This window comes from Pseudonaja textilis, chromosome 1 (assembly GCF_049901715.1).
Source record: "Pseudonaja textilis isolate UNSWEBS1 chromosome 1, rPseTex1.2, whole genome shotgun sequence".
Taxonomy (NCBI): domain Eukaryota; kingdom Metazoa; phylum Chordata; class Lepidosauria; order Squamata; family Elapidae; genus Pseudonaja; species Pseudonaja textilis.
The window spans coordinates 151,898,780-151,918,672 of NC_141990.1; the positions used below are offsets into that span (position 1 = coordinate 151,898,780).

The 19,893-nt window shown below is 36.6% G+C and overlaps 2 long non-coding RNA genes across 2 annotated transcripts in view; one reads left to right on the forward strand and one right to left on the reverse strand.

Annotated features, from left to right (window-relative positions):
- The window catches only part of LOC148127870 (uncharacterized), a 117,702-nt gene extending 100,805 nt beyond the window's left edge, over positions 1 to 16,897 (reverse strand). Inside the window, exons 1-2 of the long non-coding RNA XR_015740657.1 lie at positions 16,833 to 16,897; positions 6,614 to 6,684 (exon numbers count right to left, since the gene is read on the reverse strand). This is a non-coding gene — a long non-coding RNA (uncharacterized LOC148127870). The remainder of the gene's footprint in view (positions 1 to 6,613; positions 6,685 to 16,832) is intronic.
- LOC148127871 (uncharacterized) lies at positions 255 to 15,019 on the forward strand. The gene is made up of 3 exons (XR_015740656.1): positions 255 to 1,138; positions 10,030 to 10,133; positions 11,521 to 15,019. It is a non-coding gene; the product is annotated as an uncharacterized LOC148127871 (long non-coding RNA).
- Positions 16,898 to 19,893: the final 2,996 nt, after the last annotated feature.

The window sequence follows — 19,893 nt, forward strand, 5'->3', positions numbered from 1 at the left end:
GCAGCTTCTTACTGGAACTTTTGTAGCTCCTGACTGGAAACCAAGCTAAAAACCCAGTGGCATAAGGCTGTCTCCATGACTCTAAACAAGATGATTCAGCGTTCACCCTATTCTTTTTTATTATTATTATTGTTTGTGCTGAGCTCAGTTTGCCAATTCAATAATTTTGCCACCCTCCCCCGTCTCATATGGTGTAGCTTCTTACAACCATCCATTTGGCTGCAACCCATTTCAAGCCAAGGTCTATCTATCTCATTCTGCCCGGGGAAGGGAGGGACAGGGGGGAATAAGAAAAGAAGAGGAAAAAAAAATACCACAAAGAACATGGAAATGAATTACTCTATTTTATGAGCCATAAACGTTTTATGCATTTTGACAGTGGAACAGGTTTAGGCAGCGAGTTGACACGCCTTAAATAAATAAGTGGGATTAATTCTCCGGTTCTTTGAAACAATAGAAGCTCGCCTTGTTTGGGCTGAGAGCTGCCCCGATTGTTTCCTGTTTGCCGGCACAATGTCGATACGACGGGTGCTTTTCGGGGCAGCTTTCCTCGAGGGGCCTGCTTGCTCCACTTCAGATTTTTACCCTGTTTTATTAGAGGTGGAGAAGGGTTCGAGACCTACTCGCACCGCCACCGACAGCTAAGGAACCGGCGTTGGCGTCTGCTTTGCCTGTTGTTTTACTGCCTGACCTTCGGATCAACTTTCACCCCCGACCCAAGGAGACATTTATCACGGCAAGAGGCTGTTTAAAACAAATGGTGCCCATTCCGGAGGGGAAGAGAATCCGAAGATTTCCTTGTTTGTTTGTTTTCGGCCCTCCCTCCATCTCTCTCTCTCTCTCTCTTTCCTTCCTGGAAAATTTGCAGTTTGTTGTTGTTTTGTGCGTGGATTTCTTTCTTTCTTTTTTTCCCCTTCCACACCCCTCTTTCTCAAGCACCACAGGTGAAATCCCTCCTCAGCAGCTGGCTTAGGAAATAATGCGAGGGGAGGCCTTAATGAGCAGAAAGCACCCTCAGCTGGAGATAAATAGATGCAAATGAGATGCACAAACAAAGGCGCCTGGACAAGAAGAGAAATATCTGCAATTCCAGCGAAATGCTGCCTGCAGCTAGAAGATGAACAGCTTTGATAAAAGGGTAACAAAAAGCGGGGGGGGGCACCTTTTTATCCACCAACTTGTTTTACACTGCTATACACCATTGTCATTGTAACCCGTCCAGCACTGCTTCAACCCTTGTTTGTAAGATTCACAAAAGGCATCCATGTGCTAGAGAGAGGGAGACACAGACATACATGGAGCTGGCTGAGATTTTTATTTTATTTTTTTAAGATTGCCAACTTTATTTCTACCCGTTTTGTGTTTTTTTTTCTGAAGCCATTGCAATCGACTGCTGCTTTGGTGTGCGGATTTCATTTGGGGGTCCGTGTTATTATGGAAGGATTAAGGATGCTGGGCTTTGCGGGCTCTCTAAGTTGACAACTCCTGAGAAGGAGGGGGGAGGGAGAGAGCTGGGGGTTGAAGCAGACACTTGAGCATTCACAGAGCAGCGCCCAAAACAGCCTGTGTTAATGAAGGCAATCACGGCAGTAAAGCTAATTCAAAAACAGACATGTAACATGCTGATTTTAATAAGCTTTTAAGAGGCAATTCCCTAACTTTTAAAAGTCTCTCCTTCTAAATGAACCGTTTGAGGCTCAGATAACGCCAAGCTCAACCATGAAGGTGTCTTTCCAAGCGAACGGCCCTTGCCTCTGGTCCTGGGTTCAGTTAAGAGGACTGAAATGCTGGCAGAAGGATGTTGCAGGAAATCTCTGCAATTCTCAGGGAGCCTCAGCATAACTCCAGGCGTTATTGAGCCATGCCAAGTTTATTATTTTAAGTGGAATTTTGCTTAGGAGTCCTTATCTTCTCAATCTTTACCTGTATCATATTTTAATTTCAGACCATTTCAGAGACAAGTTCTGGTATTTAAGTCTTGGGTTTAGGTTTTAAGTTAAAATTTGAAGTTAATTTTGCTGATCATTGAATAAACAGTCTATCATTTCATTTTAACTTAATTAATTTGTTCAGGGGTTTGAATTCATCTTCTGGATTTTTTCTTTAAAAAAACCAGGCATTTTTCAAAAGTATGTTAATGTTAGAAAAATGTTAGCTTTTGCAATATCAGTTGCTGTGGGTTTTTTTTCCTTCCAATTATCTACTTTTCGAGGAGTGAGAATGTTTAAAAATATTAATCATAGCTACAGATGAAAAAGTATGTGACTGTATAAATATATGTGTGTAATATTTTCATCGTATGCAATCCTCTTCCATTAATCACACTCTTCCATTATCATGGGAGCTGCAAGAGTTAAATGAAACCTGGTTCAAGGAAGGATCTCTTGCAGGTTGAAGCCGCTGCATTATTACATTCAGTTGCTGTTGTTTGGAAAGGGCAAGCAGCATCTTAGGCACAGAACAATGAAATTACAGCTGAGATTTAGGTTAGCAAAAGCCATCTTCCGCAGGCTTTTATGATTCATTATTTCCCATTAAATACAGTATTAGAAGTGTACACCAGATAGCTCATGCTTACTGCTCTCAGAGCACATTATCTATATTACACAGGCCTGGGGAGCAGAATTAGAAAACTTTTGGGGAATGAGCAATATGTGTTTGCTGATAGAAGTACCATATGGCTCATCTTCATCAATTGCTTTCATTGCAGCTCAGATGCTGGAGAAATTAAAGTTTTATTTGATGTGGCACAGCTTAATGAACTGTCTTCTGTTAGGAAAATTGAATATGTTTCCTGTTCTTTGAGTGCGGAGCCCTCATGGTTTGGGGTTGATGAGGGATGCATTATGGACTGTTTATTGAGCATTTTGAAAACAAAAGCAGAATATTGAAGATAAAATTGGTTTGCGTCACAGTGATCTTCCCCTTTTTTTTCCTTGGGTTCTCCTCCACTTTTATTTGCAGTTGGCAAACATGCTTATTATTTAAATGCATGTGGTATTCTATTGATATCGTCTTTTGATGTGTAGTTTTGATTGCATTTCTTCTGTAATCCTGGAGTTTAGAATTTTTAAAGCATATGGTAAACCAATCAAATCAAAAGGAAATGTTTCTTAGGAGCTTGATTGCTTAACTTTTTATGATACTATTCTATCCCTCCTTCCCTCGGGAAGTTTTAAATGCTTCAGCAGTTTGTGTTGAGGTCTGCTTTCTGTGAACATACTATGCCAAAAATGGGACAAAAGAAAAATCAAGGTGACTACACAGAAGTCTGAAAATTTCTGAACATTTTCCCAAGCAGAATTGAATTCCAAAGCAATGTAATAAAATCACACTATGTTGTTAATTTTGTAAGAGGAGGGGAGGAAAATGTGAAATCTAGTGGTCTACTTTCATTCAGATTAAGTTCCAGCACTATAAAACTTAGACTCAGATACATTTATAATAAAAATATAAAATAGTTAAAATTACAAGAAGGAAAAAAGAATGACATTTGCAACATAGATGTATATCACAGCATTAGTTGCTAATTATTGGTTTAATACAGACATGTTTTAATTTGATTAAATAACTGAAAATGTTCTAAATAGTTTGCAAATCAGCTTTGGTCAAAGAATAGAATTACCCCTCCTAAATCTTTTCTTCAGTTATATTCCAGTTATAAATAAATATCTTGTTTTTTTAAAAAAACAAAGTTGAGCCATTTATTTTTTTCCACTTGCCATACTAATATGAACACATACACACTGATGCTAACAGTCTGTCAGTTACATCTGGGATTTTATTTTCTTTTTGTGAAAGCTGGTAAATGTTCCTGTTTAACAAATTTGTTTTGGAATCTACATAGTGTCCATTAGAAGAAGTATTTCTACTATGTTTATAGTTTTTAACCAAAATTTGCACCATTTGTTTAGAGAAGCTTTGCCACTGACATCACAAGAAAACCGGGAAGCTTGTTCTAGACACTAATTGTATCTTTTCCTCAATAAACATTGTATAATTACAGGGTATTATTTCTAATCTTGGAGAGGCAATAAAATTATAAAATCCTTGATTTTTTTTATTCTGTTCTTTGAACAGATACCTTTTTTGTATCATTAAATATTAAGTCAATGATTCAAACAAGAAACATATGGAACAATTGCTTCTAGGAAGCATAAGTTTGTTTTGAAGCAGTGCTATTTCTTATAAAAGAAAATGATGTAATTTATGAAACACAGTTTCATGACAAGTGCCTCCTTTGAGGAACACCATTATGCATTGTTATCAGCATGGCGTAATTTGACTGTTGACAAAGTATCTCTGGCAGTGAGAATGAAAGCAGTTAGAAGTGTGTCGGATTGTAATCAAGAAGATGCTTAGCTGTGCAACACTGCATCTTGAGCAGATTTGAATCAACATTGCCTTGAGGGGACATGCAATACAAAAAAAGTCCATTAATTTTTAGTGAGAAAATTAGAGTGGCACTTGATGAAGTGAAATTTGACATGCGTTAATTGCTCCACAGCTCTTCTAATTAGAGATTTTCAAATTCTTTTACTCCTGTCAAACTGATGCCACATTGTCTTAGTGGTCAAAGAGTAAAATTGCAAATTGTTTGGATCAACATGCGGTAATGAAGCTGGTCTTCTCTTCAGCGCAAGCTTAGTTTCTCTTATGAAGGAGAAACCGGGTAGATGTTCTGAGTAAACATGGCTAAGTCATATTGCTCTGTTTTAATACTGGCACTCTGAGGGGATTGGCCTGCTCACGAAAAGTATGGGATCTTGAGAGAAAGAGCATCATTTTATTATGCATCTTCTCAGTAAACATAAATTTCAGTTACTCTCATCAAATCAGAACTCAGGGGGAAAAATATCATATCCTGAATGTAAAGTACATGTTTTACACTCATCCACAGCTCAGTAAGGGTGAATTATTGGCACTGAAGCCAGCAGTGACTTACATTTAGATAGTATTAGTAATTAAAATAAAACACCATCATTGCTAGCAAAGAGACACACTAGAAAGCGCACAGATCCTTGCTGCTTTTTCTAATATTCTTTAGAATGATATAATTATATGAAATGAAAATTATATTCATGTTTATCTATATTCCAAACAAAAGTCTGTTAAGCCATGATTTTATGTATTGTATCCAATGGTAAAATAAGTTATCATGAAGACCACCCCAATTAAAATAAACCAAGCTTTAAACTCATGCTTTTCTCCAGCCCTTGAACCCTTTCTTAATTCATTACCATATTGAATTTTTTTTTCAATTTTCCATTTTCTTGCAATAACAATATTACTGGCAGGGCCATGGCTTGATTGGAGCTAAATTACTTGTTACCTGCTGGCATTTATTTATATGGCATTGAATTATAAAGCTTTGCTATTGTCATGCCTTGGGCGAATTATTTATGACACCAGTAATAGGAGTAATTGTTATTGTTGAAATTACCTGTCAGCTCCCCATAGCAGTGGCCCTTGTCCTACTGACAAATAGTGACAGGAGAGAAGGATCTTCCACGCATCCTCCTGATGACTTCTCCTCTGATAATAAGGAGTGCAGGGCCTCTGATAATTTGCCTGTCACTGTAGAGTGTGGCTTAGGGAGAGTTGGCCAAATTGTTGTCATTCACTTTGACAAAGGCAGCAAAATGCTCTAGAGCAGGAAGGAGGTTTATCAAAATAAATGAAATTGCTTACACATCCTTTGTTTGGATTCTATCCTCCATATCTCCCTTGCCTGCCCCCCCCCCCCACATACATAAACACACCAGGCCAGGAATCGGTGGCATTGTGTGAGAATTGTAAAATTGCTACACATTTCTTATCACACTCCCTGATTCCCTAGGAAGCCACAGTAGGAGATTTCAGCAACTAAGCTAAGTGAGAAATATTCTCGGAAGATGGATTCCCTCCTCTCCCCGTGGTTAGTTACACCAAACTCAATCATTATAAGCTAAATGGGTGGCATTGTGGAACCAGCTAATTTGTTATTCTTGTATGCAGCCATCTCTATGTGTTATTTCCACTACCTCCCTCCACACACCCTTTTGGTTTTGTTAGCCTTTTCCCCCCTTTGCTCAAGCCTCAAAAAACAGCTAACAGCTTTTAGCCTTGGAATTTCCATAGTGCTCAGCCTCTTTAAGTCATGTCTGCTTTAAGAAACCAGGATTCTCACAAGACCATGTGATGGCTGCGCAGAAATTAGTATGTCCTCTAGAGAAAAGACTTCTGCCTCTTAATAATCAGGGGCTGTTTTCAGTCTCATGGAATTGGTGCTTGAAAAGGAAGCAAAAGAGCTTTGTTGCACAGCTAAGACTTTGGACATTCTTAACACACCTCCTTCAAGCTTGTAACCTGACCGGTAAGGTTTAAATGGCATGGGCTGGAGAGAATGACCCTACCTGCTGTCAGAGATTCTTAGCCAATGTAATTGTGTTGTTACTGTGAAAGGCTATCCAATTTTTGCCAACACAGTTTCCAGCTTACAGCTGTCAAAGCTTATCGTACAGTTATGATGTTCCAAACAGGATATCCTTATAAAATCCCTTTTGTGCCAACAAAATAAATTGGAGTGAAATATCTGATTACTTGTTTTAACCCATTATTTTGCAATAATTACCTGAATCCTGGTCTCCCTCAGCACCTTTGGCTGTGCCTCAAGCATTCTGCAGTCCTTCAACTTGTCATTGCCTGAGGAGGAAAAACTCATAACAAGTCACTGTTGTATAATTTTATCAAACTGAACAATGAGGTTTTGTGGATGTAAATATCTGCAAATGAGAGCAGACTATGGGCATGGATCTCAATCATATATTTGTTTACACGAATTATGCTTCCTTCTGTTCAGAAATTAGGTTTACATCATGGCAGGTGTGGTATCATGCCTTTCCATTTGGCTCAAATGAAATTGAAATCTGGATTTTTCAACCCTGTTAATTATGCAAGCCCATTTAACTATAGAACTTTGGTGAGAGGATCTGCTGAAATTATTAGAACTAAATATTCCTAAATTCCAAAATTAACAGGTTGGCAATCAGACTACCTGAAAGATACAATATATAGTGAGCAAGAAAGTATTTTTTGTCAAAGTAACCAAACGCTAGTAACTCTGATACAGTGAAAATGAAATCTACTCTTCCTTGTTCTAAACATTTTTATATATATTTAGAATTTAATAAAACTATGGATAACATACTTATGGATGTTATTAACCAATGTAAACACTGTTACAATATCATTGCAAAATGTGGAAATTTGTTTTTAATTGTTGAAACGATCAATAAATAAATTTATGTTTTTAAAAGAAATGAAATGTACTACAGAAATGTATGGGACAAAACAATGATTATAATCCCCAAGTTTTGTTTTTTATAGACATATATATACTTGATTAAATAACTTTAAAAAAAACTGGCATTGTCCAAAGTATTGGAGATTTTTATTTCACTGATACCTGTACAATGAACAGGTTACATTTTTAGTAAATGGAAAAGCTGAAACACTGAGGAGATCAAGTAAATTTTTACAAACAGAAGAATGATTATGATGGTTTGGAAAAATTTCTGTGATCCCAAGGGGTAAAATAAAAGGGACAACAAGAATTTGTATTTGTGTGTGTGTGCACGCACACACACCCATAAATGCGACATGTTTCAGTGTTTCACCTAATTGTACCATTTTATATCTTCTGTTACATTAGCTTTTGTGTGGTTATATAAATAGTTTGGGATTCCTTCTTTCTCTGAAGTGTAGCTAAAATGACTGTTACGATTAAAATCAGCTTTCAAATGCATTCAGAGCTAAACTTTATTCTCCTTCCTCTTCTGTCCCAGACAGTCTTCAAATGTCAATTCCATCAAGTGGTAAAACATTTCTGAATGAACAGGACAATTTAAATGTAAAGTTTTACACACATACAGAAACACGCACACAATGTGTATCTCTAAATGAATGACAGGAAATCTATTTTTTCCCCTTCCATGTAAGATTTTAAAATCATTCATTCTTGTCAAAGGAGACTGGAGAAGTCACTTTTACTGTTCTAAATAAGGCAATGCAATGTTAAAGAAAAATGTCAGAAATAAATCTGAGTGGATTAAAATAACATTTCTGTGTTGTGTCAACCGCAATGGCCATGCTTAATTTTTTGGTATAACTTGGTTAGCTATGCCTTGACTAATGTTTAATATATAAACAAGCAATAATTATTATTAAATGTTGTAGATTGGTCTGCATGATAGCGCACGGTACTGTATGTTTTCATTTTGTTTTTTTATCTTGTATCTCTTCAAGAGAGATTTTTGTTAGACTATAAAGTAACTCATAAAAAACTTTATGTAATTTAATACAATTGTGCAGCTTGGAAGAAAAGGGAGTAGGTGATGATGGTGTTCCCCCACCCCAAGTTACTCCCATGTTATTTTTTGAATAAACTGGATTAACTGTACTTAGAATAGCAGATAAGGAACATATTTCTCTTGCTTGAAAACATTCCTGAGGATTTCTGTAGCCTTTGCAATGAATGCATTTAAGCTTTTGAATATATACTTTCATACTTAGTGAGTTTGGGAGCATGCATATAATGAACTTCCAACTTCCACTATCTGGAATAAAAAAATCAACAAAATCCTACAAATTTAAGTTTAACTGTATCTTTTACAGGTTTCCAAAGCACCAGTTTGCAAAATTATAATAACATTAACCTATAGGCAGGCAGGCAGATATCATCATGTATGCTTTTAAATTAATGGCAAGTGGATTTCTATGAACATTTCTTCCTCATCTGCCCTCCAAAAAATGATTAAAAATGAGCAAATTTCCTCTTAAACTTTAGAGATTTCCTGCCTATTCCCAATTATCTTTGTTATATCATTTTTTGTTTAGATTATAACATTAATTGGCTATGAATTTATCTAGAATATTAATTTATAAAATGCTTTCATTAATTATAATAATAGTTGATATTACAAAATCATTTAAAGGTTTTTAATATCTTAGACATGCATAGATTTACATTTTGAGCAAAACTACAGTTTAAACTGGCTACCAGCAGTTAATGAAATCCTTGATTTATATTTTGCTTATGACATTGATTTAAGTTCTGCCTTGCAAAAGGATTTCCTTTTTGTCATTCTACAAAGGAAGAAACTTGTTTAAAAATGATATTTTGTTTACTAGTTCCTTTTCAAAGGAAACTTATTTTAAAAATAGTAAATTTAATAGTAAATTAAAGAAAATATAAAAATAGACTGGCTTTGTAGTTTAAAAATCCCCAAAATAATGTATTATGTTAATTTTGATATATTTCATGGTTTGTCTGGACAGTTGTACTCTAGGCATATATACAATTTTATCTTCACAATAAAACATTTTTATTAAATTTGGAAACATTATTGCAATATTTTCCAAAGAAGAAAATCCAGGAAGCACCCTGTGCTATTGGCACAGATTTAGTAAGAACAGAAAATCATAAATAAATGGGCCTTTCCGTAAGGCTGCATACAGATGATTATAAAGAACAGTTGGATTTGGAATGTAATCTGCTGGGGAAAAAAGATACTTACAGGAATGAGATAAGCAAGGCCCAGGTAGGCAGGATTTCAAAATGGCTGGCATTACACAAATACCTTATGCGGGGAAGGTTGGTGTCTCTTTGGTTTGAGGGTTTTTGAAGTGTTTGATTAGGGTTTCTTTCTTTTTGTCAGCCTGTGTTCCTGATATACTGGGGGTGGGGTGGGGTGGGGGGGTTTGTTGGTGCTGATGCTGTTAACTAAGCAGGCCTAAAGGCTATCTGAGAAGATTAGGCTAATCTGTTTAGTTAAACCATTGTAGAGCATACTTTAGAGTTACACAAAGTTTTTCTAATGCTGAGCTTTTTCTGATGCTGAAATGTTTTTATTACTGATAAGCTATTTACATATTTTTACATTCAGCTTATTCAGCTAATAAATGGCTTCCTTGCATGTATATTAAGCCATTTCATAATTTAAACTTATACCTTCAGCACTACAATGGTGTTGTCATTTTTCTTTTTAGATATAGCATTGCCTTTAATTTCTCAGTAACATTTGGGGGGCTCCAACAATGTTGTATTTTACAGAAAACCATCCTGCACTTGGAAAATAAATAATACATAGCAGGTAAGAAGGTGTTGGACTGAACTGAATTGAAGAGTGTAGGGTACATTTTGTACTGCTCATAGTAGCTAGAACTAGGACAGTGTTGCTGAAAGGACCGATATGGTGAGCACAATTCATTGGCATTGTTTTGGATCCATATTGCATAGTGGCCACATTGCAGATTAGTAATGCAGTTCCACTCAGTGTCTATTGTCTGAAGCCACTGGTAATATGAATGTTTTCCAGTTCCACTCATTCCACAATAATGTAAGTTGAACCATGTCTTACCATCTGCATGAACTATAATCTGGTTATTTAGAGTTGTATTGTTATGAAACTACCCAAAACTACTTACAAAGACATGCCTACTTATGGCTAATCGGGTTTTGTCATAAACATGGGATGCTGCCCATACTCAGAAGTCATTTAGCTGGATTCTCTGAACGCTTCATATCTTGATTTCTGCCTTATATAGGCAAAACTTGAATAAGTAAAATAGTACTGTGTTTAAGTAATAAACTTTATAGACATAGCTATATAGATTTTGCTGAATATCAAAACTCTAATAAACAGTACTCAGACATTCTTTGTATGCTAAAGAGCCATGGTGGCGCAGTGATTAGAATGCAGCACTGCAGGCTACTTCTGCTGACTGCCAGTGCCAGCAATTCGGCAGTTCGATTCTCACTAGCTCAAGTTTGACCCAGCCTTCCCTCCTTCTGAGGTGGGTAAAATGAGGAGCCAGATTGTTGGGGGCAATATGCTGACTCTGTAAAATCACTTAGAAAGGGTTGTAAAAAGCTGTGAAGTGATATATAAGTCTAAGGGCTATTGCTATATCCACTCTAGATGTATAGATCCCTAATCTTGCTATTTTATAATACACTGATTCCATCTATCTTGGGTGAGTGATGTGACACATAGAAAAGATAACTACGAAAATTTAAGTAAATGGAAGAATGAAGCAATGAAGAAGAGATTTCTGTTAGTTTGTGTCATATTTAAATGATGGTAGCTTCTTGATCTAAGAAAAAAGGAAGGAAGGAAGGAAGGAAGGAAGGAAGGAAGGAAGGAAGGAGAGAAAAAGGAGAGAGAAAGAAAGAAAAGGAAGGAAGGAGAGAAAAAAAGAGACAGAGCGAAAGAAAGACATTTATGATGGTTATAGTGTCCCAGGGTCATGTGATCACTTTTTGTAACTTTCTTAAAAGCAAAGTTACTTAATAACTGCAGTGATTCATTTGACAATTGTGGCAAGAAAGGTGGTAAAATGGGGCAAAACATATTTGTTGTCTTGCTTAGCATCAGATATTTTGGACTTAGTTGTGGTCATAAGTCAAGGACTACCTGTCCATAGTGGATAGAAAAGTTGCACTCCCTATTGCACCAATACAATCTTATGCATACACAGTTTCCCAAAAGTATGAAGCAAGGAGATGGACTTTTTAAACATTTAAGAATGCCTTTGCAGTTACTCCATGAAAGAAAAGGTTGGTGTAAAAGCTGCAAATATTGACCACTTTGAAGTTTCCATGGTCACAAGAGTTCACCGACATGATTCCTTAAGTGGTTCAGCTCACACTCCCATATCCTCCCAATTTTACATTGTGGAGAATGCCAAGGCAGAGAATAAAAGCTTGCATTCATGAATTGGTTTCCCTTACATTGTTCTAATAAAAAGAAAACACATTTTTTAGGAGGAGTAAGATAAATAGTAAGTCTTAATATTGTGCATTTAGACCATGTACTTTTTGTTTGCTTTATTTCATCCCCTAATTATGATAGCCTAATGCAGGTAGGAACTTCTCTGCTCATTTTTCTCTTTCTTACCCCTCACCTTGGTTTCTTTTCCCTGTTGGTGACCTACACTTTTTTTCCCCTGGATCATACACAAGCAGGTTGAGAGGTAATAAGAACCAGATGGACATGGTGCAGAAATTGCCCAAATGTGTATGAGAAGGTGGGGAGCTGTCAGGCATGGAGAGAGGCTGGAATTTTTCAGCAATAAAATGGGATTTATCACCCACTCTACCACAGTCATTGCCAACAACCGTTTACCTTGACAGAAATCCCATTCCAGTAGGCCACTCTGATGCAGATTTTTTTCTCTCCCAAAGAGTGATGATTGGTATTTGTTCTAAAGCTCAAATGGCCTGCACTAAAGGTGAAGCATTAGGCCAAAGTCCTATATTCCCTACTGAGGCAAATGAACCTGCTAAAATAAGTTCCTTCCACAAAAGCTGTGTAATTGAAACCAGAGTGAGAGAATGTGATAAATGGTCTGACCCTGAAGGAATGTTAAGATCATAAATTTTCATTGCATTTTTCCCTTTTATTTTTTATTTTTTTAATACATTGATTATATTTACTATTTGTCTCAGAATTTTTCAACAAGCTTGGAGGTAATCAGCCATTGTTCAAGACACCTTGGGAAGATTAGGAGCTAAAGCAACATTTTACAGGACTTAAATTGATCTTGATTCTTAGGTATGCCTAACATGGCCATATATAGTCATAGCTAATATTGCATTCATGCCCTACAAATTGTGGAGAAGACAAAGTCCAGCCTTTTCTCTCTCTCTCTCCCTTTCTTGTATGATCACTATTTTAAGGTGCTCTATTACTCAATAATTGAAACACGCACACATACACATTTCATTTGAGGTATGTTACTACCAATTTAAATATTGATTCATTACTTTGAACTACAGTGCATAGTCAAATTTTCCTACATGCTTAACCTGAATATTGGTTGTTAACTTTGTTTTCCCAGGTGATCATGAAAAGAGAGCCTATCCTTATTTGTAATTTATTAGACAAAATCCTGCAAGTAGTCTGTACTGTTGGAGAATTATTGTAGGCAATTTCTGATTTATTTTGCACTCAGCACAATCCCAGTCAACCCTTACATCCAGATCAGAGCAAGCACACTTGCCATTGAATCCTACTATCAAGAAACATAGCTTGATGTTTAATTATTAAACATCAGCAAACATCAAAATAGGACCAAATAAAGGCAGGGGGGGGCATAGATGCATGAACAATAGTCAAGAGGTAATGGGACAAAAACTTAATATTAAACTCTCTACATTGTCTGTATTAAATGGCACAACACTTTCCAGACCCAATGGAAATAATACAGTAGGTACTTATGGAAAATTACAACCTCCATCTTTAACCCTTTTATATACTTAACAGAATAAAGATAGAAAGTAGAACACCTAGTGATCCCTCCTCTGTCCTCTACCATTAAGGAAACAATTTGGTGGATAGCGATGATGTATCCAACGTTTAGCTTTTGCTACTGCTGTTTCTTTCTCTAGCCCTTCTTCTGTGTAATTGATAATGATGGAGGAAAGTCTTGTCAGTTTCAGATAAGCTTTTTCAAGATTTTTTTTAAAGGTTACCATGTGTACAATAGGAGAAACATATATTTTCTTTGTAGAGAAATAACATCACTCTAAACTTACCCCTCTCCTCATGGCAGTGACACTTAACAAAAAATTTCTTGGTGTAAGGGAATACATCCTCGGCTGCAACTTTATGAGTTTTGGCAGAGAAGAGGAGCAGTGAATAAAAATCTACTCTGAAGGTGTTGACGAAACACATATCCCGAATAAAGTCTATAGCAGGATAAAACATGCTATCACTGAATTCAGAATGTGCATCATTATGGATAGAACTTGAGATCTATGTGATGATCTCAAGGGTAATTTTGCCTGGATTCAGCACCCCTTCAAACTGTTATTGCTCCTTTCCTTTTCAACTTTAATGTCTTTTAATTGTTATTTTTATAATGTGTGTAGAACTTGATGTGTATTGATGTGTCCCTACTTATATCATGTAGTCAGCAAGGAATAAGGAGTTTAGGATCATAGGTTTTTTCCATGAGTATTTAGCTGGACTTTGTTCTACCTCTTCAAATCTCTTTCAACCCTTTGTGTAAAATTTACAAGGTTCTGATATTCTTCTACAATGATGGAAAGGTTGTGAGGGGAGTTTTATGCACAGCCCTACTGTCTCTTTCACACACTTATTTGGAATGTCTGTAAGTAGCTATAACCTGCCAAAAGAGCTTGTAAGATTTCCTCAGCGTTCCAGCAAACCTCCATTCCAATCAGTAACTCAGAGACAACCATATCTCAAAAGTACCTTTATTAGAATAGCAACTGGCACATCTGTGGAATCCTGAATCTAAAAGTTTTCGGGATTCCCACAATTTTCCAAACTACAAATCCATCCCCCCTTGGCCGTCATCACATCACATGGCCCAATCACGAACCGTCTAAAAGGTAAATCCTTATTTTATCCTGCCCCATACTCAGTGACCTTGAACTAACAAAAGAATTTTATTTTGTCTACTTAGAGCTGCTCAATTGAAATCACCCCCCCACACACACACACACTTTCTTAGGCTATGTGGCAGCATGGAATATAGCTTCCAAAGCTGACATTGTATTTCAAAGATAATTAAGAATCCAATCTGCATTTTGAAAAACACAACAGAAGTTAGTCTGGTTTTGCAATTTCCAAATGCCTCGTGTCATTCATTGCTTTTACAAAGCAACAGCTTCTGGATGTTAGTGTCATAGCATTTATTCATAAGAAATAAAATATTGATCCATTATTCCTACACTCTGCTAAGAAGTAGGGTGCCACTGTTGTCAAAGGACTTTACTTTGCTACAGAAAGTTGCTTTTAGTATCTGCTTGTGAACTCCTTCCAACAGATCTACTTTTTAAGTTTTCAAAGGAAAACTTGTTGCCTGAATAATAGGAGCCAGCTGTAGGATACCATTAGCAGGCTATACAAGGACACCTTACAGCCTGTTACAAGAAGTGTTAGTGTCTTTCCTTTCATACAAGTCTCTCTCCTATACTTTGCAGTTTGTATACTTTAATTTTAATAATGATTGCTTTTATATTTGTAATGATTGTTTTTATGTATTTATTGTTTTACCCAATTGTTGTATGCCACCCAGAGTCACTTCTTATGAGATGGATGGCTATATGAATTTGATAGATAAAGTCAGTCCTACAAATCAGATTACCCCATCACAAGCCTTGAGTACTTCTGTAGTGTTGTTGTTTTAACAAAGGTTCGTGCAAGTTTACATTAATGTAATTAAAGTAATAAAACAATGCATAGTAACACATTTATCCAAACTTGCACAAGATTTTTGACATTCATATATACATCATGTTCCAATTAAAAAGAGAAGAGAGCTATTGAAACAAGCCTGGAATCAAAATTATCTCCAAAAGATTTTTTTTTCCCTGTTTTCTCAAAGAGAAACATAAATCTCCTTGACCTAGGGACCCATAAAGACCACTATACAAACCTATATACAAATGACATACAAGCCACTACGAAAAGAAGAAGGCCTGCTTATTCACCAGATGGAGGGGACCTTTTGTAACTGAAAGTTCTGAAAATCTGAATGAAAGGGAATAGGACAGGTAAGGCATTTCTTTGGCGGTAATAACTATGCTTCAAAGCTAACAAAAGTAAAGGGAAATTTTGTAACTCTTTTTTCCTTGGAAAAATATTCAAGTATTCATGACTTTACTCCCATGTAAAGGGAAGGAGAAAGCAATCTACAATATATTAAATTTCCCTTGAATATTTCAGATTTCTCTGTAGTTTTTATAGGTCCTAACTGTATTATAACAGCACAGAGGGGAAAGATACGTTGTGAAATATTGCCTCAGAAAGCAAGTGGCCTGTAACAATCAGGACTATATTTCTTTATGAATTTTAGTAAAAAGTGTAGTAAAAAATTGCAAAATAATATTTATTTTTAATGGAGAACCAATTTAGAATTTGATGGGAGAATGTTCCAGATGACATGTTCCTGGTTATCTATGCACACATTCTCCTCCACCCCTCCCCTTTCTCTTTCACACAAACACACACACACACACACACACACACACATACAGGGATCAAGATGTTTCTTTGTCCTCACACTCAGGAAGTTTTTGATAATGAGAGTGGGGAGGTAGGGGGGAGAACAAAAATATAAATCTCAGAAGTATAAATAAAATATGAAGAGAAAATGGCTTCAATCACTAACATTTTTGTAAACTAATGTTCAGTTGATGCAACTCAATTTTATTTTGCATCACATTAGTGTCACAGTGGTAATCACTGGCCTCTATTCACTAACATTTTGAGTCAGCACTTTGAGACGTTTTTCAAATTAGGTCATACAGCAAATTTGTAGCTGATACAAAGCTTGATTAAAAAGCAAGCACCACAATTTTAAAAGTGATGTTACTAAGGGGGCTTGAATTCCTCTGTCATAGTTCCTAGAAATGTGAAGGACTGCACCTAAGCAAGAATAACATATGGCATAAGAGGAAACCAGTGTATTTTGATGGGGCCCTTGAACTAATTTGCATTTACAATTTAACCAAGCCCTCTGCCTATTATGCCAATCTTTTATTATGGATCCTGAAAACAAGCAATGAATTACAATAAGGAGACTGAAAGATCATCTCTCTTCTTGTTACAATAAGCCTCACCCCTCCTGCTCAGGTTCCTTTGATCTTGCCAATAATCATCATTTCCTCACTCAAGCCTGTCCTGAAGAAATTATAACTTTACTTTCAGGCAAAATGAGGTCTCTTATCTGTAATGTAATGAATCCAAGGTAATACCACTCTGCAAATTAATGTTGAAAAATTAGCAGTCAGATTTGCAAAAGGGCTCATTCATTACCTGTTGCTGGAAAAACATTTGCAAAGGAACTCAACCTTGCTTGTAACCAAGGATCTGTAGTATCTGAAAAGATAATCAAATACAAGTTGGGAAAAGAATGCCAGGTGCCATGAACATTTGAAACACGTCTGACATCAGGAATGTCAGACCCTCCACAAGGCTTGCTATGCTATTATAGTACAGAGATAAGAATTTTTCACTGCACAGATAGGGTGATACCCAAGAAGTCCTACTTAAGGGCCCGCATGGTGAGATACTTCAAAAAATAGAATTTGGGTCTTTATGTTTTTGTGATAATTTTTTAATATAAAAAGGTTATTAGGCTATTAATCAAGTGGTGAACGCACCAAGGTAGAAACTGAAAGACTGTTGAGTTCTAATGCCACCTTAAGGCATGTCAGCTGGGTGACTTTGGCCAGACAACATACATCAACAGGGTAGTTGTTTCAGGGAAAATAGGTGGAATAAGAACAATTAAGTACATATATTTGCCATTTGACAATAATATGTAAACTTTAGGGTGCCATCCCCACCCCCTTTTTAAAAATAAAATATATTTACCTGGCAGTTTCTGTAAATCAGTTGAGGTTGCTGGGCCAAATAGTCAAAATCAGGATGGTCTCTTTGAATTTTACTTGATCTGTTATTTATCAAGCTCTATAGAAAGCAAATTATTCCCCAATGTAAATATTGGGGTTCCCTATGCTAGATCCTTCATAGGATTTTTCAGTAAGGTCAGCTAATGAATGATGAATAAACAAGAGATGTATAGAAATCCATTTCTCATATTGGACGTATGACTATTGATCACTTTCAGTATAATTCATTGGACCCTACTGAAATTCTTTGTATATGCTATGCTAATATTTTGGTTTATTGATCCATATGGCAGACTCATCCAGCAATATATTGCATCCATAGAACAAATCAGATTATATTATTTGGGAGCAATAGACAGTGTTGCTCTAAATATGTCATCTATTAAAACAACAACTACAACTATTCCTGCTAAATAACAGCACACAGGGTTTGTAACAGTTGCTAGCAGTTCAACCTATGGTAGGGTGCAAGTAGTCCTCAATCTACGACCACAATTGAGCCCAAAATTTCCATTGCTAAGTGAGATATTTGTTAAGTGAGATTTGCCCCATTTTGTGACCTTCTTGCCATAGCATGATTGTTCAATGAATCTGGCCTTCCCATTGACTTTGCTTGTCAGAAGGTCAGAAAAAAAGATCACATTACCCCGGGACACTGCAATCATCATAAATACATGCCAGTTGCCAAAATTCAAATTTTGGTCACCTGACCATGGAGATGCTGCAACGGTTATAAAAACTGCCATAAGTCACTTTTTTCAGTGATGACGTAACTTCGAACGATCACTAACAAAATGTTGTAAGTTGAGGACTACCAGTAGAGCAGAGCAGTGCAGAGCAGAACACTTTATTGGCTAAGTGTGATTGGACACAAAAGGAATTTATCTCCAGTGCATAAGTTCTCAGTGTACACACAAACAATAAGGTAATCAGTGTGCATACAAACAACATATACATACAAGCAACAAGTGTACATACAAACAACTAGGTAATTGTTCTGACCCAACCCTGTTACCAGCAAGAAAATCTCAAACAAACGCAACAACTCAAACCTTCACAGCTTTACTCTACAAATAACTTCTTTGTAGATAAAAGATGGCTTGCAGCCAATTAGTCCAACCAGAAAAGCTTTGACAGAATTCTTCAGGTAAGCTGGAGTCTCCACACGCAATGCTGAGTCCGTAGAACGTTTTTGCTTTCTGAAAAAGCAAAAACCTTTTGAAACTAGGCTTATATTCCCTGAATGGAGGGGCCATTACGTTGCATCCTTACTCCCAAGTCACCTGTGCTGCTCCAGCTGTTCTCTTCTATGAATCATCCTGTGCTCATGCACACTTGGCACAGGCTTCTCGGGAACCTCCTTGTCACTGCTGCCAGCCCCCAAAATCCCTGAAGGCAGCAGTCTACTCCCTGATGATCCTGACCCCCTCATCAGAGTCATTGCTCTCCTCAGCCATCTGCACCTGCTGCCGGCTAACAACAACAGTAATATAATCATAAGACATAATAATACAATCATCCTACATGAGTAAATATACTTAGACATAAGACAGTATTGTGAGAATTAGATGTTCAGCAGAGTGATGGCAAGAGGGGAAAAACTCCTTGTGCCTAATTGTTTGTGTCCTAAGGAGGAATTAGAATAGAATAGAATTCTTTATTGGCCAAGTGTGATTGGACACACAATTGGTGCATATGCTGTCAGTGTACATAAAAATAAAATAAAATAAAATACATTCATCAAGAATTATAAGATACAACACTTAGTGATAGTCATAGGTTACTAATAAGTAATTAAATCATACTAGGAAACAAAAGAATATAAATTGTAAAGATACAAGCAACAGTTACTGTCATAAGTGGGAAGAGATAGGTATTAGGAAGGATAAGAAGAAGAATAGTAATACAGTCTTAGTAAATAATTTGACAGTGTTGTGGGAATTAGTTGCTTAGCAGAGTGATGACATTTGGGAAACTGTCCTTATGTCTAGTTGTTCTGGTGTGGAGTGCCCTATAGCATCATTTTGAGAGTTGAAGTTGAAACAATGTATGTCCAGGATGTGAGGAGTCTGTAGATATTTTCACAGCCCTGTTTGACTGGTGCTATATACAGGTCCTCAACAGAAGGCAGGTTGGTAGCAATTATTTTTTCTGCAGTTTTAATTATCCTCTGAAGTCTGTGTCTGTCTTGTTTGGTTGCAGAGCCAAACCAGACCGTTATAGAGATGCAGATGATAGACTCAATAATTCCTCTGTAGAACCGAATCAGCAGCTCTTTGGGCAGTTTGAGCTTTCTGAGTTGGCACAGAAAGAACATTCTTTGTTGTGCTTTTTTGATGACGTTTTTGATGTTAGGTGTCCATTTTAAGTCTTGAGCTATGATAGAACCTAGAAACTTGAAGGTCTCTATTGTTGATACTGTGTTGTCTAGTATTGTAAGAGGTGGCAATATAGGAGAGTTT